This window comes from Tachyglossus aculeatus, chromosome 6, assembly GCF_015852505.1.
Source record: "Tachyglossus aculeatus isolate mTacAcu1 chromosome 6, mTacAcu1.pri, whole genome shotgun sequence".
NCBI classification, from domain to species: Eukaryota; Metazoa; Chordata; class Mammalia; order Monotremata; family Tachyglossidae; genus Tachyglossus; species Tachyglossus aculeatus.
In genome coordinates, this window is record NC_052071.1 from 8104430 (window position 1) to 8126010 (window position 21581).

Sequence of the window (21581 nt, forward strand, 5' to 3'; positions counted from 1 at the left end):
GAACCCAGATAATGGTTCCGGCCCCCTCCCCAGACGTCGTGGAGCCTAGAGAACAGAAACATGTGCATTCCAAATGCAATATCACTGTTTTCAACCTGACTGTTTTCTATCATTTTCTTTTCTTTTCTTTTCTTTTCTTTTCTTTTCTTTTCTTTTCTTTTCTTTTCTTTTCTGTGTGATTGAGTGTTTTATTACAACCGTCCCAACACTATAAGAAAGATCGTGACAGCACCCTCGACCCCAAGGTGGGGGGCCGGGGGCGGGGGGTGGTCTAGAAAGCCGGCGGTAACTCTACGTCCCACGAGAGATCAAAGACGTTCTGTAGTTTCTATACCGTGTGGCAACGTGTTTACTGTACTATTTCAAAGCTTCTAAATAAATATAAAATATATATAAATATATATTCTATTATATATAATTTTCTGGAAACGTGGTACCAATTAGTTGGTTTTTAAATGGATTCATTCAGTCCGCATCACAAACTGTCCAGAGAAGGGGATTCATTGCACCTGACCAATCCTTAACTGGGAAAAAAAGTGAATATTTAATAGTATTTCCAGTTTTCATATCTTAGTCAATCCTGTTTCTCTGCTGTCTTTCTCCCTTTTTTTTTTTTAAAGAAATGGTCCAGGAAATAAAATTTTATTCCAAAAGTTCAACTGAATTTTCAATACCAAAGATCAGCATTAATTGTCCCCAGAATGAACAGGTGATAGGCTTTCTAATAGAGAACCCTAGACATTCTTTTTCTATGGCTCTTGGAGTCAAGCAAAATTTTTATAAAAGACCTAGACATTTGCCTGTATATGTTGTTTTAAACACAAAAAGCCACTGGGTATGTGTACATTATGAATGTAAGCTATGTACCTGGAGATAACTATTTTGAGAAGACACTTCCAAATAATCTAGCATTGAAGACCTTTCTTTGGTATCATCTTGTGCGCTTAAAGAAAAAACATGAATATGAAAACTTATTTTATAAATCTCAATGCGCAGAGGTAGAGAGGTCTATAAATACCTTTTTATCCTTATAAAGGACAAATCATAAGAAATTAGTGAACCCAGCTATTTTTTGTTTTGTTTTTAATAAGGGAAATTTCGAAGTGAGGATCCTGGCACATTATGGAACATTTTCTGTATTGTATCTATATGATAATTTTATAGTTTAAATGTACTTAGAAGGAACTATGTTTTATTAATGGGAACTTCATAAAAACCTGCCTTGAAAAGTAAAGTCTGCCTTTACTTTGATGTCTAATGAGTAACTATTAAATCTGGTGAGATTTATTTCCTTGATTTTACCTATTTTATTGTGTTTTTTAAAGACAGTTTCTTAACGTGTCGAAACACATTTTATAAAACCTCTGTGCTGCTGGCAGATATGTGTAGAAAAGGCATTTAATGGAGGCCGGGGCTGGGGGGGTGGGGTGTTGTTCAGGGGTCACTGTCTCCCCAGGGAAGGGGACGGAAGGTGTTGAACCGAAACGGAGCCATTGACTTGGACCTGCTAAATTTTTCCGGTGGGGTTTCGGTGCTCCGTCTCAGAAAACGTTTCCCTTTCCCCCTTCCAGGAAACCCGGTCCTTGCTTCCCCCAAGCAGCGGTGTCCAGCTGTCTTCCCCTGTGTGTCCTGAGCGTGGTCGTCTCACTCTAGACCCCCGTGTACACACGTACACACACGGATGGACACACGACATCCACCATTACCATTCACCGGGCTGGTGTGCGGTTCGGGACTCTGATGCCCGGGGTTGTTACTGCATATGTTTGAACTCTTTTATAAAGCTACTGGAATATTCCCAGGACCCTTTTAATTACAGGAGATAAAACTGCCCCTTTCTCCATTCCCTCCCCACCCAGGCCCACCCCAGGCCAAAAAAAAAAAAAAAAAAGCACAGTACTTGGCTGATGACAGGCAAGCGTACAGCAGTAACATATTTCTTTAGCTATGGGTAACGTGACTCTAGTCATTCCGCTGTCTTGTCCATTTCATCGCAAATGGACCTTCTTCGCAACGAGGCATGTTCAGTACATTTCATTGGAGGAAATCTGTCCTTTCAGCGTTGCTTATGAAGCAATAATGTGAGTTTTCCTAGTGAAGACTGTTTTCTCTTGATTTTGAAGTCTCTTGGGCCTTAGGATCATTGTCGTGGGGAAGGGGGAAAATTTAAATTTTTATTAATTGATGTTTCTGTTTGAACAGGCCTTTCATGCCCCATGTAGTTTGGGGGAGGCAAAAAGTTGGCGAAATTTTTTCATGTTTTTTACATTGGTGTGTAGGATCTGATTCTTCCGCCTCAGTGGCTGCATCTCGGGGATTTCTGTTGTTTCGGTTAACTTAGGAACTGTCTTTGGGCCTGAATTCTGCTGTCAATCTTCCCAAATCCAAAAACATTTAGCGTGGATTGTGGCTAGAGCCAGATCTCATGGCTGGGATAGACTTCCACCTTTGCCAGAATCCGGGGTGAAACAGTTTGCTGAATCACCCGTGAGCCAAGTCAGCTCACTTCAGTGGGAGGGGGGAAGACGGGGAAAAGGCACAGAGAACTCCATCAAACGATCGCTTGGGGGATCTGATCTAGGTTTCAAAACTTCAATTTGTAGGACACGGTAGATAGGTTGTCCACTGAATCCTTCTCATTCTGTATGCTTCCTTCCTGAATAGGTTGGGTTCAAAATCCATTTCAGTTCATCGATACCTCTGTGTGGTATTTGTTGAGTGCTTCCTATGTGCAGAACACCATACTGGGCACGGAAAGTCTTCCATTAAGTGATCTCTGCAGAGTAAAATATGGTAGTTCACTCATCTGCCCCCTGCTAAGGGGTCTTTGTCTTTGGAAGCAACCAATTTTCCCGTGGAAATAATGTCTTAAAGTTTCCAAAGTATATTAGATGACAGTTGCATAAGAGTTCCGTCCACCTGTGAGGATTCGAATTTCAATGCGGTGATCAATGGGTGTTTTCCATTAAGGGCCAAAAGCTTGCACCAAATATCCTTCCGAGATGAGTGACATAAATGCATCACTCCTTTCCTGTGGAAGAGTGAGGAAACATATACTTGCTAAAATGGTGAATTAACTGGATACTCATTTTTGATTCAGCTTCAAGGGAGGAAGATGGTCATTCAATCATTTATTGAGCACTTAATGCGTGCAAAGCACTATACTAAGCGCTAAACTAAGAAAGGTCTGGGATAAGACGTGATGCTGTCTAGTGAAATGTAAGAGTAGCATGTTGAGAATTCTGGATCACTCTGTGCTGAGTGCTGTGTTTGTAGGGGCCCACAGAATTTAGAGGAGCCCTTTCTATGAAGCACCGCGGTGTTGAAGATAGATGATGTGCTAAGCACTTGGGAGAAAACAGCTGGAGTCGGACTCCTCATGAACTCTTGCGTTCTTAGGATGGGCTCATTTAGAGCAACGTTGCTGGCAACACCGTTTGATCCGTTACTTTATCTTCCCATGCTGGAAGTTAGGGTGCATGCATTAGAACTCCAACTGCACCTGGATCCCTGTGTAGGTAAAATGGTCCAAAGGAGGAATGACTTTTTAGAAGGTTGTTACTTTTCACAGCTGGATAGTCTTCTCACTAGCAGTTGTTGCACTGGTGAACGCTTTGCATTTTTGTCTGGGATTTGAGTTTGTTGGGGGGCTTTTCACAAGGAAACACAGGAAAGGGGAATACACAGATCCCCAACTCAATGGTGCATAGAGACCTCATTTTCCCTCACTGTTTCCTCTTTGAACTGCAGCCCTGCTTAATGTAGAATATTAAGGTGGATTTCAGCCCCAAACTGAGTAAAGGTTTGAAACTCCAGGATTTGTTGAGGACGTGGGGAGAGGGAATTTGCGGTGCCGTGGGGAAAAAAAGAAAAAACAACTAGAAATCGAACCCTTCGCGTGTGCACGTGTGACTTTTCAATCACCTGTTATTTTTGCAAAATATCTGTCAGCCTTCGGTCTACGACCTTAATTCATCACGTTTGAAGTATTTGAGGCCAGAGTATTTTGAGGTAAGAGGTATATCACTTTTCTCCCCGCCTTCCTTAAGTAACTCGTAGATTTCTGAACAGATAAAACTCAAGCTTACCTCGCGATCGGACCGCCCCATCTTTGAGTTAAAAAAAAAAAAACAGCAACAGGGAAAGTTTTGGCTCCATAAACGTTGTCGAGACAGGTGTCTGAGGGTGAAAACAGGGTATTCTGCTGAGCGACAAGTTTCAATCTTAACTGTGGTGTTTGTTATACTGTGAATGCTATTATACATGAGTAAAACGATCATGAGTGTAAATGTGATATATTATTTTATACTGCTGTATACATATGTAATAAATAAAACTCAGAGACGTATTACTGCCATTGTTCCCTGCATTCATCTTGCACTTTTGGCCGTGGGAGAATATATACCTGTATACAAATGATTCATATCTGTTCTTATCCTTTGTATTTGAAGAGGACACAGCCAGTGAGCGTGTTGTATGCTGAATCGATCAGTGGTATGTATTGAGGGCTTTCTATGTGCAGAGCACTGTACTAAGTGCTTAGGAGAGTCTGATATGGCAGATTTAGCAAACATGGACCCACAGTCCAACCTTGTCCACGCTCAGTGTTTACAGCGCCTGGTGCTGTCTTCTCTCTTCCCTTCTTTTTTCTCATTCCTTTGGCTCTGAGAGAGCCAGTCCCTTACTGACAGTAACCTACAGGGGGAGGATAAATTCTCTGAGGGCTGGGAATGTGTCTACTAATGAATAATATTAATAATTATGGACTGGTTAGGCACTTAATTTGTGCCAAGCACCATTCTAAGTACTGAGGAAGATACAGGCTAGTTGAGTTGGACACAGTCCCTGTCCCACAAGGGGATCACAGTCTTAATCCCCATTTCCAAATGAGGTAACTGAGGCCCAGAGAAGTGAAGTGAGTTGCCCAAGATCACAGAGGCCGGCATGAGGTGGAGCCAGGATTAGAACACAGATCCTTCTGACTCTCAGACCCGAGCTCTATTCACTAGCTCCGTGGCATCGTACTCTCCCTAGCACTCAGCATAGTGCTCTGCACCCAGTATATACTCAGTAAATACCACTGATGATTGATGGGGGATCGGGGCTTCCGTTGGCAAACCAGTTCACCTGGAAACCTTAAGTTTCAAGCATAACCTGGTTCGAAGTGGGGGGGGAGGATTTGTGAGAGATTCTCCTTTCCCACCTTGACTGTAATTAACACCAGTCTGATCCATGTTCAATAGAGCTTTCTCCACCTGACATTCTGAACAACATTAATCCTCCTACCCGCCCCAACCCTGAATCCGAAAAACTGCCCTTGGTATGCAGTCATGGGTGCATTCTGTCTCTAATGCCAAACTAATGCCTTCCACCTAATGCTGCTTCACCTTCCCCCCTGACACCTAGTCCTGTAAAGGCAGAACTTCCCTGTTGAGGGTGATCAGGCTGTAGAAGTGGCAGGATGGTCCAAAGAAGAGAGGCTAGCCTAGTGCTGCAGGGAAGGGGCTTTCAGCTGTTCTCATTCTATCTGAATTGTAGGTCATTCTTGTAATGGGGGAAACCCCAAACAGGACAGGTGGTCCTTGCAGGCACTTCATTAGTGAGGACGTAGTTAAGTGGGCAAGAGGTGGGTGGGCTGACAACTCTCTGCCACCCTGTTGATGTGCTATTTCTAATGGTGGGAGGACCAGGCTGCTTGGATGGATATGCGAGCAGAACCCTTGCCCTAAATCCACTCTTCTTGTGGGCAGATCACTTGGGGGCATTGGCACAACGCTAGCCCGGCCTGCCGATGCCCAGGCCGGAGTGGAGGATGCCAGCGGTATGCCCCAGGGCACCTGGGACTCCTTCCTCCCATCGATGGCAGCTTCCTGCATTGGCAGCAGTAAGTAGACACTAGCATTGTCTGGTTTCTCGGGTCATGGTGTGCCTCTTCTCAGACTTATCTACTGCCCAACTTGCCTCCCCATGGTGTTCAGGGCTGAGGGGAAAATGAATGGGTCAAAAGGCCATCTTAGATATTCACAGAAGAATTCCCATGGTCAGGTTTCTTAATTAAAACCCTGCCACAGTCGACAGGGAACTCTATTCCCGATGGCTTGGAGCAGACATTTCATGAAAATGATCCAACAGACCCATTCCACATAGGCCTTCACGCAACTCATGTACTGTTGATTCTGTTCCTATGATTTCTGGAAAAACTAGCCGAATAATAATAATAATAATAACTGTGGCCCTTGTCAAGCGCTTACTATTTACCAGGCACTGTACTAAGTGGGAGGGGGGATACAAGTAAATCGGGTTGGACACAGTCCCTGTCCCATATAGAGCTCACAGTCTTAATCTTCATTTTACAGATGAGGTAACTGAGGCTCAGAGAAGTGAAATGACTTGTCCAAGGTCACTCAGCAGACAAGTGATGGAGCAGAGATTAGAACCCAGGTCCTACTGACTCCCAGGAGTGTGCTGTATCCCCTAGGCTCTACTGTTGAATCTCTCCCTCACCCCCGACCCCAAGACCCTCGGGTGATTCACAACAGTGATCAATCAGTTCGACAGCCAGTAGTATTTGTTAAGTGTTTACTGTGTGCAGAGCACTGTGTGAGAAGCAGCGTGGCTTAGTGGAAAGAGCCCAAGCTTAGGAGTCATGGGTCATGGGTTTGAATCCCAGCTCCTCCACTAGTCAGCTGTGTGACTTTGGGCAATTCACTTCACTTCTCTGGGCCTTAATTACCTCATCTGTAAAATAGGGATGAAGACCTTATATCTACCCCAGCGCTTAGAACGGTGCTTGGCACATACTAAGTGCTTAACAAATATCATCATCATTATTATTATTATTAAGTGCTTGGGAGAGTATAACAGAACAGCCACATCCCCTGCCCACAGAGAGCTTCCAGTCTAGAGAAGAAAACAGACATGGCTAGAGATGAAACAATTACAGATATGAACAGAGTCAGAACAGTGCTTAGAAGGACTCATAGCCAACTCTTAGCAGGCAACTACCAGCCTCATGCTGATCGGGTCAATTGAATTACATTGCGACTGACAGCAAACAGTCCGTGTGGGCATTGTCCGTGCTGCCAGCACTTGGAACCTGAGTGCTAACGAGCAGGTGACTGTGCTGGCACAGATGGGCACATTTTACCGTTAGGGACCGGAACCGCCATATGCCGTGTTAACATCTGTGGTGAATGCCTTCGGTCTGGATGAAGAATTTACAAGCCTGCAGATAATGCGTTCAAGTCCTCTACGCCGTAAGCTCGTTGTGGGCAGGAAATGTGTCTGCTAGTTCTGTTGGATTGTCTTCTCCCAAGCGCTTAGCACAGTGCTCTGCCCGTAGTAAGCGTGCAATAGTAATATTAATAATGTTGGTATTTGTTAAGTGCTTACTATGTGCCAAGCACTGTTCTAAGAGCTGGGGTAGATACAAGGTAATCAGGTTGTCCCACATGGGGCTCACAGTCTTCATCCCCATTTTGCAGATGAGGGAACTGAGGGATAGAGAAGTGAAGTGACTTGCCCAAGGTGACATACCTGAAAAGTGTCTGAGCCGGGATTAGAACCCATAATCTCTGGCTCCCAAGCCCGGGCTCTTTCCACTAAGCCACGCAGCTTCTAGTGATTGAATGAGCTTACAGTCCAGAGGAGAAGACAGGCATTAAAATAAGTAAGTAAATTACGCATACATACCCAAGTGCCATGTGATCTTGGGCAAATCTCTTCACTTCTCTGTGCCACAGTTCTCTTATCTGGAAAATGGGGATTCAATCCCTGTTCTCCCTCCTATGTACACTGTGAGCCCCATTTGGGACATGATGATCTTGTCATTTCCCCAGCGCTTAGTGTGGTGTTTGGCACATAGTAAGCACTTAAATGCCACTAACATTATCATCATTATTATTGTTATTGTTACTCTGAATATTGTTGCTTTGTTATTATTGTTATTGTTATTATGAAGAGGTTTTCCCCGCTCTGAAGGAGATTACACTGTTGAGACTAAAAGGGATTTTGAAGTCTCTCACTGATTCCTGAAATGACCAGCTTCTATTTAGAATGAAACGGTGCTCTGAGGCTTGATTGATCCTCGACTGGGAATTGGACTCTGTAGACATTTTAGTCTCAAGCAGTGGCCAAAACTTGAGATTCGAAACTCAGTTCTCCCTTTGAAAGCTCGAACGTTTATTGAAAGGCACAAGTATTCCTGAGGAAGACAGGAATTTTCTTGCCCGAGAACCCGAGTGAAAATTTTTCAGCGGCAGAATTATGGTGCATATAGTCAGCTTCACAGCGCAGGTAAGGCAAAGGAAGACTTCTGATATCATGGTAGGTAAAGTGGGAGAATCAAGGAAGATGTGGAGGAAGAACCGTTGATCTTGGGTTTTAGTTTTCTTAATATATCGTTCCATTTCACTCTCAGTGATTGGCACTAATTAGTGGTAATTGCCCTGCAGTAACAAGTATCATCATCATTTCTTTATTGTACATTCCATGTACTCAAATGAAATTATAAAGCACCCTCAAATTTCTTTCATTTGCAAACTGTATAATGCTGAATTTTTTGTAGCTTGATGATTTAGTTCTGTTTCATAAAACACATGGGCCCTTAGCTGGGCCTTATTATTATTATATTATTGTTAAGCACTTACTACGTGCCAAGCACTGCACTGCACTAACTGCTGGGATGGATGCAGGTTAATCCAGTTGGACGCAGTCCGTGTCCCACATGGGGCTCACAGACTAACTAGGAGAGAGAAGGCTTTAATCCCCCTTTTACAGATGAGGCAACTGAGGCACAGAGAAATGAAATAACTTGTCTAAAGTCACACAGCAGTTGTGGTGGAGCTGGGATTAGAACCCAGGTCTTCTGATTTACAGGCCTGGGCTCTTTCCACTCGCCCTTACTACTTCTCTGTTTAAGTGAACTGGCTCTTCTTTCAGACAGGGCAGGACCCATATCTTCTATCTCAACAGTACTTCTATCCCAAGCACCTAGTACAGTGCTCTGCACTGAATTTGTGCTCAATAAATTCCACTGATGGATTGATTGATTGGACAATGTTTACATGGTGGAGAGGCAGTATGGCCTAGTGGAAAGAGTATGGATCTGGGATTCAGGAGCCCTGGGTTCTCTCCTAGCTCTACCACTGGCCTGCTGTGGGACCTTAGGCAAGTCATTTCAGTGCTCCCGGCCTCAGTTTCCTCATCAGTAAAATGGAAAGAAGATCCCTGCTCTCCTGCTCTCTGAGTGGCTGAACACTCCTGGGGCCTGGGATTGTGTCAAATCTGAGAGTTTTGTACTTACCCCAGCTCTTAGCACAACGTGTTCCTCCTCTGCCTCCCACCCCCTAACTGTGTGAGTCCCTCAAGGCTCAATTCTGGGTCCTCTTCTAGTCTCCATCTACGCCCACTCCCTAGGAGAACTCATTCTTTTCCATGGCTTCAACTCTCAACTCTATGCATATTCATTCATTCATTCATTCGTATTTATTGAGCGCTTACTGTGTGCAGAGCATTGTACTAAGCACTTGGGAAGTACAAGTTGGCAACATATAGAGACGGTCCTTACCCAACAACGGGCTCACAGTCTAGAAGGTATGCTTCCCACATCTCCATCTCCAACCCTGATCTCTCTCCTCTGAGATCTCTCACTTCCTTTTGCTTTCAGGACATCTCTACTTGATTGTCCTGCTTGTCATGAGCCCTGACTGAGGTCTTTGTCTTGCCTGGCCTTTCCCAGGTGGCTAAATAATAATAATTATTATTATTATGGTATTTAAATGCTTACTATGTGCCAAGCACTGTTCTAAGCTCTGGGGTAGATAGAAGGTAATCAGGTTGTCTGTTGAATTGTCTTCTCCCAAGCGCTTAGTACAGTGCCCTGCCCGTAGTAAGTATGCAATAATATTAATAATGTTGGTATTTGTCAAGCACTTACTATATGCCAAGCACCCTTCTAAAGCACTGGGGTATTCATTCATTCATTCATTCAGTCATATTTATTGAATGCTTATTGTGTGCACAGCACTGTACTAAGCGCTTGGGAAGTACAAGTTGGCACACATGCAGAGATACAGAATAGCTACCCATCTGACTGGTTTCACCAAGTTTGCACTGATGGTACCCTGTTAGAGGAATTCAGTGAGTCCAGCTGTCTGCAGCTCGGTGGCCTGGTTCAAGTCTTAGAATTAGCAAACACATTCCCTGCCCATAATGATTCATCCTCCTCTGAATGTACTTACACACTTGTATTCATAGATGTCCTTGAGGGACAGGATCTGGGTCTATTTTCCACTTTCGTAGTCTTTCTCCATGACTAGTACTACAGTGCTCTGCACATAGTAAGCACTTAATAAATATCATTGATTCAGGCTGGCTAGTTCTCCAAACGCAATGCATGGGCACAGTGAAGACTCGGACAGCGGCGACTAATGTCAGTTCATTCATTCACTGTCGTATTATTGAGAGCATACTGTGTGCAGAGCACTGTACTGAGTGCTTGGGAGAGGACAGCAGAACAACCAACAGACATATATTAGTGTTGGGAAGAACCTGCACAGGGTCTCCTGACTGTGAGTGTCTTGACCTAGGTGGAAATGACAAACGAGACCCGACAGCACCCCCCCGGCCACGGAACATCCAGACCCCGAACAAGAGGACACTTCTGGGCTAAGTTCCCGTCTAACCTATCTCGTTGAGAGCGGTAACTCTCCAGAATGTCTGGAAGGTACGTTAACTAATCTCTTCAAAGGTCACTTGTCTTTAACTGAGCTAGAGTGTCCCAGCTGCTTCTGATATTTTGAAGCCATTCATCAATGACGTAAGAAAATACAATCAGTTCTTCTTGGAAGCTTCACGGCTTCCATAAGAACTAAAGTTTTTTGTGTGGTTGTATGTTCAAGCACACAGCCTCCCCTCCACAGCCTGCCCTGCATACATATATTAAATGCTTCTGCTACATTTATCAAAACTGTAATGATATATTTATTATTGATATATTGAAATATATATATGTTTATGTTTAATTACCAAGCATAGTAAGGTGAATGATTTGTTTATTATTTCAACTGTACAAAGTCATAGTGATATATTTAGTACTGATATATTGGTGTATATTGACAGATACATGTAGATATATATATATATGTGAATATCAAGCATAGTAAGTGGAATGATTTATTTATTTTCTTAAATGTTCATGTAAAAGCCACTTGCCACCCACGTCATTTTGGAATGCTTAAGGACATTTTGGAGTTGATCAGGAAATATCTGGTATTTATTGAGCACTTGTCATATGCAGAGCACTGTACCCCACACTTGGGAGAGGACAATTTTTTTCCTTGGGAATGGACAAAATGTGCTGTGATTTTTCAAGGTGACCCCCCAACTGACCAAACTCACCTGCCCCCGGCATAAGAGTTGGAATAGCAGGCGTGTTTTTAGCCCACCCATGGATCTTGGCCCGGTTATAAGCTTCACGGCTCTGGTTTGTGGTCCGTCACCCACCAGTGCCCATTCACTGACTGCAGCCAGAATTCTAGACTGTAGACTGGAATCTGGCTACCAACTCTGCTATATTGGACTCTCCCATGCACTTAGTACGGTGCTCTGCACACAGTAAGCGCTCAATAAATACCATTGATTGATTATGGATGGAAAACTCCCTCTTCCTCCCCTATTTCATTTCACCATTTGCCTATGGGCTTTTCCACTAGCATTTAGGACCTTATTTACACAGTCTCTTACATTCATGTACATATGTCCGTTAATGAATGCCCAGCCCGCACACTGTGCTCTTCTAATGCCAACCTGCTCACTGTACCTCAATATTGTCTAACTCTCTATTACCCTCTTGCCCATATCCTGCCTCTGTCCTGGAATGCCCTCCCTCTTCATATCTGACACTCTACCCACTTTCAAAGACCAACTGAAGATTCAGCTCGTTCAGGAGGTCTTCCCCACCTATGTCCTCACTTTACCTATTCACTCCCCACTCTGGGTCACTTACAAACTAGGATCTGTACCTCTTAAGCATTTGGTATTCACCCCAAGCCAACCCTACAACACTTAGGTACATATCCAACTGTAAAATATTTTAATGTCAGTCTTCTTCCCCAGGCTGCCAGCTCCTTGTGGACAGGGATCATGTCTACCAACTCAATTTTACTCTCTCAAGTGCTTAGTACAATGCCTCTCAGGAAGGGCCTAATAAATGCCATTGATTGATTGACTGATTAAAAACTCTATCAGCTTGAATGGTCATTTATTGTTCTTTAACCAAATGCAAATAGCAAGGCGTTTAAAAACTCAAAATATCTTTTTCTTTTGTACTTGACCTGAAGACAAATCAATCAATCAAGTTAGACCATGGCATTTATTGAGTGCTTTCTGTGTCCAGAGCACTGTACCAAGTGCTTCAAATAAAGCAGAGATTGGAAATCAGTAAATGGATCAGGCTTACTAAGTCTGTCATACTCTCTCAAGCATCCAGATCAGTGATCTGCATGCAATAGATGCCCATTCAATACTGTCGACCAAGTCAGTGAGTAAATATATCATTAAACTCTTGGGATTCAGAAGCACTGAGTAAAGACAGTACGATTGATGACAGTAAAATAGTAAAATTGAAGTGACAGTAAAATTGAAGACAGTAAAATATGATTGATGATGATGACAGGCTTCCTTTTTTTTAATGGTATCTGTTAAGAGCTCACTATGCGTCAAGCACTGTTCTAAGCACTGGGGTAGATACAAGTTAATCAGGTCAGTCACAGTCTAAGTATTGAATTCCCATTCTACAGTTAAGGAAACTGAGGCCCAGAGAAGCGAAGTGACTTCACCCAGGATTACACAGCAGGCAAGCGGCTGAGCTGGGATCAGAACCCGTGTCGCATGACTCCTAGGCCTGTTACTTTTTCAGTAGGCCACGCTACTTCTTACTTCAGTAGTATAAATATTTACCAAATGCTTTCTGCAGGCAAAACACAATACTAAGTGCTGAGAGAGAATAAACAGGTGGGAATTGGCCCTAGTCCCTGTCAGTCATGAAATTCATAATCGAAGAACACCTCTTCACGTCTGCCCTTATCTCCTTCCTCTCTCTCTCTCCATCCCCACTGATATCCACCTCACGCCCTGCTCTGATCTGCCCCAGTAAACACCGTTAATCCTCCTTCACCAGAGAAAGTTTTCAAGCTCCTGCAATTTTGTGAGCTCAGCTCTTCTGCAAGACCGAATTTCCTTATCTTACCTTGGTTTCGGTTGCCTTGGTTACCACTTCTGGCCTCCTGATTCCCATCCTGCCCTGCTCTCCCTCCCTTCAGCATCCACTCCACCCAGAGGATCCTGAGAAATGGGGTGGTTAGCATGATGGCTCTGCAAAGGTCATCTTTGTTCTCTTCCTGAGTCCCCTCAGCCCTCTCCCTCACCCCTCTACCAGGGCCTTGAACATTTCCTTGTCGAAGCTCTGACAATAAGACAGTTGTCTATCACCTGTCAGTCAGTGTATTTTTTTGAGCACTTACTGTGTGCAGAGCACTGTCCTAATTGCTAGGGAGAGTACAATGTAACGGACACATTTCCTGCCCACAAGATTACAGTCTAGAGGGTGCTCTAGGCAGTTTCTAATAATAATAATAATGATGATGGCATTTATTAAGCGCTAGGTGCCAAGCACTGTTGTAAGCACTGGGGTAGGTACAAGGTAATCAGGCTGTCCCACGGGGGACTCACAGTCTTAATCCCCATTTGAATGATGAGGTCATTGAGGCACAGAGAAGTGAAGTGGCTTGCCTAAAGTCACACAGCTGATAAGTGGCAGAGCCAGGATTAGAACCCATGACCTCTGACTCCCAAGCCCGGGCTCTTTCCACTAAGCCATGCTGCTTCTCTATTGTTGAAACATTGAGACTGTGGTTTGGAAGCCTGGACTGTGCCTAGAGCAGGAGAGAATTATCAGCACCAGCCTATTTCTAGGGCTGTTTATTGGACCAATCGATAATCGATCATTTTGACAGAATGCGTATTGAGGGCAAGACACTGTGCTAATCATGTGTTTTTCATTCTTGTTTTCCAGCGTGCTTTGAGTGCTTGCTATGCATCCTTAATGTCTATATTTTCCTCTAGAGTGTAAACTCTTTTTCAGCAGGGAACCTGTCTAACCTCTCTGTTGTATTCTTCCAAGCACTCTGCATACAGTAAACACCCGATAACTACCACTGATTGAATGCTTGCAGAGCACTGTACTGAGCACTTGGGGAAACACAGTGGGGCTAGTAGACATGGTTCCTGCCTTCAGGGAGCTGACAACTAGCAAGTCCTATCTTTGTATATGGTACAAGATACTCAGGGATCCATTTCCTGTCCCTGTGCCTAGTCTCTAGTATATTTTCCTTTTCTAAGTGTCGGTCCACGCTGACCATGATTGTGCACCCGTATGGGTCAGGGACTCTGGGTGCATTTGCAAATATTGTTTTTTATGATAATTGTTTAAGCGATTGCTTTGTGCCAAGCACCGTACTAAGTGCTAGGACACATGCAAGACCCTCAGGTTGGACGTTGTCCCTGTTTCACAAGGGACTCACCAAGTAAGAGAGTGAAGGATATATTCCCCAGTTTACAGATGAGATAACTGAGGCACAGAGAAGTGAAGTGACTTGCCCAGGGTCACCCAGCAGCCAAGGGTTGGGCCCGGGATTAGAACCCAGGTCCTCTGATTCCCAGGCCCGGGCTCTATCTGCTGGGGCGGGCTGCTTCTCACTGTGTGCTCTCCTCAGTGCTGAGCACTGAGTACAGTGTTCAGCACAGAGCAGTGTCATCAGAGACACCACTGGAAGCTGCTGACCAGAACTACCGAGGTCCAAGTTAGATTGGACTCTAGCCCATTCCAGCTCTAGACGCGAGGAGATTCAGCCGTGGGCCGAGCCCAACCAGGTCAACGGAGGAATGACCTGTGTGGAATTTTTGTACGTGCTGCAGAACTATTTTGTTTCACAAATTACAATGACATTTCAGGCCCAAAGAATCTTACGAAATGTCACATTCACCTCTTTAACTCTTCCATGTGCTACACGTCTCACTGGGTTTCGGCAATTGTTAATTTAATGTTTTACAGTGAAAAATGACCCAATCTTCGGTGAACAGAGAGAAAACATTGTACAGTGTCCTCTTCAGGGCCTGTTATGGCTACTCCACCCATCCATGGAGCACATTGAGAGGCAGGGTAGCCTAATGGGAAGAGCCCGGGCCTGGGAGTCGGAGGACCTGGGTTCCAATCCCAGCTGGGCCACTTGCCTGCTGTGTAACCTTGGGTAAGTCATGTAACTTTTCCATCCCTCAGTCTCCTCATCTGTAAAATGGGGGCTTGTTATCTGTTCTCGCTCTTACTTAGACTGTAGGCCCCATGCAGAACAGGGACTGCATCCGACCTGATCATCTTGTCTTTACTACAGGGCTTAGCACAGCGCATAGCCCAGGGTAAGCTCTTAACATATACTATCATTGTTATCATTTCTATTGTTATTCCATCCCTGGGATACATTACACTCCTGCTTTATCCTGGGTACTGTACTCCATTCCTGGACTGTCTTAATGAAGTTTGAAATGGGGAATTTACTTTGTTACTTGAGAAACAGAATGGCCTAATGGTTAAAGGCCCTGGGAGTCAGAAGGATCTGGGTCCTAATCCTGAGCACCTTTTATCTGCTGCATTACCTTGAGCAAGTTATTTCCCTTCCTCTGTGCCTCAGTTCCCTCATCTTTAAAATGGGGATTCAGACTGCAAGCCCCATGTGGGACAGCATCTGTGTGCAACTTGATTAGGTCACATCTACCCCAGCACTTGGTTCAGTTCCTAGCACGTAGAAAGCACTTAACAAATGCCATTAAAAAATACAAGTGAAAAGTTTATGAGGGTTTTATACAGTCCATCTCTACACTGTTTTAAAAAGAGGTGATATAATCCAACATGCCCAAAATTAAATGTGATATCTGCATATGAATCTTACCACATTAACACGAGCTCTGAACAAATAGCGATCGCATTATGTGTTTTAATATTTTGTCAGTTCCGTTCAATTATATTCCTAATGGTAGCTTTTAAACTGCCACTCTGTCCTGGCAAATACTTCAGTTAAGAAAAAAATTCAAAGGATTAAAAAGTCTGTTTTTCTGACTTGGTTCACGTTTTAGCTCTGCTAAACTTTTGCAGTGGAAACTGCCAAGCTGAAGACATCAGGAATTAACAGCCTGAGAAAGGAAAATGTGGAAAATGTGTATTCCAATACTGGAGGTTGTATTTTGACCACTCTAAAGTGCTTTATTATAGTTAATAATAGTAATAATAAGAATAATCATTTTGTTTTTTTAAGAGCACTTATGTGCTAGTAATAACTGCAGAATTTGTTAAACACTCATTGTGCTATGAGATTTAGGGTAGATGCAGGATAATCATGCTAGACACAGTCTCTGTCACACACACACAGGGCGTGCAGACTAAGAGGGAAGGAAAAGCCAGCAGTTCAGCCCCATTTTACAGATAACAGAGGTGCAGACAAGTGAAGTGACCTGCTCAAGGTCATACAGCAGACAAGTGGCAGAGCTGAGATTAGAACCCAGGCCCTCCTGACTCCCAGCCCAGGCTCATTCCACTAAGCCACACTGCTTCTCTGATTAGCAGCAGATTACATCTAATTGATTAGATATTGTGGCTATTGTGGCATTTACATCGACGGTTCCTTAATGTTTGAATGACAAACTATGCAAAAGAAAAATGTATACATTGATATTGATTAGAAACATCTTCATCGATCAATCAGTCATTCGTATTTATTGAGCTCTTACTTTGCAGAGAGCACTGTACTAAGCTCCTTAGAGAGTACAATATAACACAATGAGCTTAGTCTAGAAAGGGAGATGGACATTAATATAAATAAATAATTCTAATGAGAGATCATCAATGGCCATCGAGCTAAGTAGCAGGGGTTCTCTTTGCTAGACTTCACCATCCCCATATAAAATGAAATTCCTGATTGTTCTGAAGTTACTCTGTTCATTATCACTCTTTAAATTCTGGCCCACATCTCATCCCAAACTATCCTGAAACCCTTCCCTAGATCAAACAGGCTCTCTGAGATCTCGACCAAGATAAGATAAAGCACTCCTCGGAGATAGAAGCCTAATTAGTGAGTTTTACCTTCACTATGGCACATGATTAGCGATAGGATCAAAACCATCTCGTGGTCAGAAGGGGGCTATTTTGGGGAAAATTATCCTTCGGCTAATAAATCTCTCTGCTGCCTTGCTTCCCAGGATGGATGGAATCAGACTAGGAGGAGTTTATTGTACAAGATCATGAAAATGAGGTTTCTAGAGAAGCAGAAGGAGCAGAAGAGAAGTAGCATGGCCTACTGGGTGGAGTTCGGGCCTGGGAGTCTGAGGATCAGGGTTCCAATCTCGGCTCTACCACTTGTTTGCTGTATGATCTTGGGCAAGTCACTTTGTTTCTTTGTGCCTCAGTTATCTCATCTGTCAAATGGGGATGAAGGCTGGGAAGCCTCATGTGGGACACGGACTGTGTCCAACCCGATCAGCTTGTCTCCACCCCAGCGCCTAGTACAGTGTGTGGTATATAGTGAGTGCTTACAAATGCCCTTAATATTATTAGATGCAACTGGCCTTTATGCTGCCTGTGGTTGTTTTTTGAATGACCCAGCAATAACTAGGACAAGCACAGGCTGAGATACCTCCTTTACCATTCTGCTGAATCCATCTTTCGCTGAAGCTAGCATCGATCCCTCAAACCATGTTCTGGAAGTAGCTTCAAGGGAATCACTTGAACTCAACACGCAGTGTGGCCTAGTGGAAAGAGGAGGGAGACCTGGCCAGGGAATCAGAGGATTTGGGTTCTAATCCTACCTCTGCCACTTGCCCGCTGGGAGACCTTAGGCAAGTCACCTCTCTATGCTTTAGCCTCTTCCTCTTCCAACCTACTCACTTTTCTTAGATCTCGTCTATTTCACCACCTACCTCTCGCCCCTGTCCTGCCTCTGCCTTGGAACGCCCTTCCTCTAAAATATGTCAGATGATCTCTCTCCCCACCTTCAAAACCTTATTGAAGGCACATTGCCTCCAAGAATCCTTCCCAGATTATGCCCTCATTTCCTCTTTTCCTCCTCCCTTCTGCACCCACCTGATTTGCTCCCTTTTATTTACCACTCCCACACCCCCACAGCACTTGTGCCCACAACCATAATTTATTTATTTATATTCGCGTCTGTCTCCCCCTTTAGGTTGTAAGCTCATTGTGGACAGGGATTGTGTCTGTTTTATTATGTGGTACTCTCCGAAGAGCTTAGTACAGTGCTCCGAACACAGCAAGTGCTTAATACATCTGATAGATTGATTCCTCTGTAAAATGGGTATTAAATAGCTCTTATACTTTGAGTGCCACGTGGGATACGGCCTCTGACTGAACTGATGATCTTGGAGCTACCTCAGCACTTAGTACAACGCTAGGCAATATTAAGCGCTTAACAAATACCGCCATTATTCTTAACACTAAAGGAGTAATATTATCTCCCAGTCGACCCCCGTGATAAGGGTGGAGTAAGCGTAAGCTCCTGGTGGAGAGGAAGGATGTCTACCAACTCTGTTACAGTGTCCTCTCCGAAGCACTTAGTAATAATAATTTTAGTATTTGTTAAGTGCTTACTATGCACAAAGCACTGTTCTAAGCGTTGGCAGTTCTAAGTATATTTCTCTGCCCATAGAAAGTGTTCAATCAATACCATTGATTAATTGAAATCAGTTTATGACAAAGTGGTTGTATCGCTGGTCTTTACCTGCGTCCAGTTTTGGCTGTTCAAAGTCTCGTCAACCCCATGCCCTCCAAGGTTTGATAAACACCCATGCAGCAACCACAAGTGGCCAGTGGACATGGGGAGAGCAAGAGAATCGAACATCAGTGGCTGGTGTTTTTCCATCATGCCAGTGGTAGGCCAAGATAAGAGGATGACTTGAGATGACACTCTCAGTTCTCGGGGAGAAGAGAACCTTGTGATCCGCCCTTATTTTCCTTTTGAGCTTTTGGCTTTTTTCCCCAAGTCTCTTGAATAGAAGGGAAAGAGACTTTTGGAAATGATGCGTTAATTCATGCTAATTTCCGTTGCAGATTTCCAAAGTAATATTTTTCGTGACCCAGGACCAGAAAAATCTCAGCTCAGTGACGTTTTTGAATACGGTCGTTTTTGTGGGGGATATTTTAACAGCTCCGGCGGGATAATTTACCTGTCAATTCTGGGCCGATCTGGCATGCAAATTAGGGGCTGGTGAGGAAATATTTAAGTGCAGAAGCAGCAGGGCCCTGAAGGGAGGGTTGGGAAACTTCTGAAATGGCACCGTGGTGTTTTGTTAAAAGATATGAGGTCTGCATTAAGGCTTGTTCAGATCCAGAAGGCACGGCTTGATCTTTGCCTGGCAAAGCCTTTGTCCTGAAATAGTCACCTGAACTTTCTGGAGCTCCAGGTGGGCATTTATTTCCCGAGGTGAGGTTACTTTGCTGATTCGTTACTTATTGAGAACATAAAGTAGTTTTCACAAGCTGGGGCAGAGGTGATTACTAATCATTATTATTATCATTAGTACTGTATGTGTTAAGCTTTTACTGTGTGCTAAGCACTGGGGTTAACGCAGTACAGTCGGATCAGATACAGTCTTACTTCCACATGGGGCTCACAGTCCAATGTAGGGAGGGAGGGTGAATGAATATTTAATCCCCATTTTACAGATCAAGGAACTGAGGCACAGAGAAGTGAAGTGACTTCCCTAGGATCACACAGCAAGGAATTGGTGGAGCCTAGATTAGTACTTGAGTCTCCTCACTCCTAATCCTGTGATCTTTCCATGAGGGCTCAGAGGAGTTCAGTACAGCAGTTCCCAGGTTTGTGCTCTTTCTACTACATTTTACAGCAGTTCAGTACAGCAGCACTAAGTGTAAGCTTGTTGTGGCCAGGGAATGTGTCTGTTTATTGTTTTATTGTACTCTCCCAAGGGCTTCATGCAGTGCTCTGCACACCGTAAGAGCTCAGTGAATACTATTGACTGACTGACTAAGCGTTGTTCTGAGCACTGGGGTTGATGCAAGTTTATCAGGTTGGATGCAGTCCCTGTCCACATGGGATTCATAGTCTTAATCCTCATTTGACAGATGACATAACTGAGGCACAGAAAAGCAGAGTGATTTTTCCAAGGCCACACAGCAGAAAAGTTGCCAGCCAGAACCGGAACCCAGGTCCTCTGGCTCCCAGGCCCAAACTTTATCTATTAAGCCACACTGCCTAACTTTCTTCAAGTCTGAATCCACTGGAACAGGAGCTGCCCTGCCTTTAGAGAGACTAAGGAAACTGGATTTAGACAGAATGCTTCTGTCTCCATTTTGCCTAGGTCTTAACAGAATATGCTTTTTCCCTGGGAGATTTTTGGAAGAGGAAATCTTTCTCTGTTTTGAAACCTGAAGGGTGAATACTCCAAGTGATAGTGATAAAGATGCAATAACAATAATACTAATAATGTATTTACTAAGCACTTACTATGCGCCAAGCACAGTTCTAAGCACTGAGATAGCTACAGATTAATCATGTTGGACACAGTTCCTGTTCCACTTGGGGCTCACAGTCTAAGTAGGAGAGAGAACAGGTATTGACTCCCCATTTTACCGTTGAGGAAACTGAGGGACTGATAAACTAAGTGACTTGCCCAGGGTCACACAGTAAGCAATTGACAAAAACGGGATTAGAACCAGGCTCCCTGATTTTGTGCTCTTTCCACCCAGTCATGCTGCTTCATAATAACCATCACCTATTAGACAGTAAGTTCCTTCAGGGTGGGGATTTTGTCTTCTAATACTGAGAAGCATCATGGCTCAGTGGAAAGAGCCTAGGCTTGGGAGTCAGAGGTCATGGGTTTGAGTCCCAGCTCCACCATCTGTCAGCTCTGTGACCTTGGCTAATCCACTTAACTTCTCTGTGCCTCAGTTACCTCATCTGGAAAATGGGGATTAAGACTGTGAGTCCCACGTGGGACAACCTGATCAACTTCTATCCCCCAGTGCTTAGAACAGTGCTTCACACACAGTAAGCGCTTAACAAGTACCATCATTGTTATTATTGTACTCTCAAGTGCTTAGGACAGTGCTCTGTGTATGAAAGATGTTAAATCGATGTCTTGTCTTATGCCATCGAGTCGTTTCCGATCCATAGGGACACCACGGACACATCTCTCCCAGAGTGCCCTGCTCTCTATCTGCAATCATTCTGGTAGTGTATCCAGATAGTTTTCTTGGTAAAAATCCAGAAATGGTTTACCATTGCCGCCTTCCGTGCAGTAAACTCAAGTCTCCACCCTCGACTCTCTCCCATGCCACTGCTGCCCAGCATAGGTGAGTTTTGACTTGTAGTATATTGCCTTCCACTCACTAGCCACTGTCCAGGCTGGGAATGGAATGGGTAGGCCCCTACTTGACTCTCCCTCCCGTAGCCGAGACTGGTAGAGGACTGTAAGCTCTCCAGGTGTGACCCTGAGAGGGA

General features: G+C 44.1%; 1 non-coding gene across 1 annotated transcript; it reads right to left on the reverse strand.

Annotated features, from left to right (window-relative positions):
* Positions 1-21443: 21443 nt before the first annotated feature.
* On the reverse strand, positions 21444-21581 carry LOC119930269. The gene has a single exon (XR_005451751.1). It is a non-coding gene; the product is annotated as a small nucleolar RNA SNORA7 (small nucleolar RNA).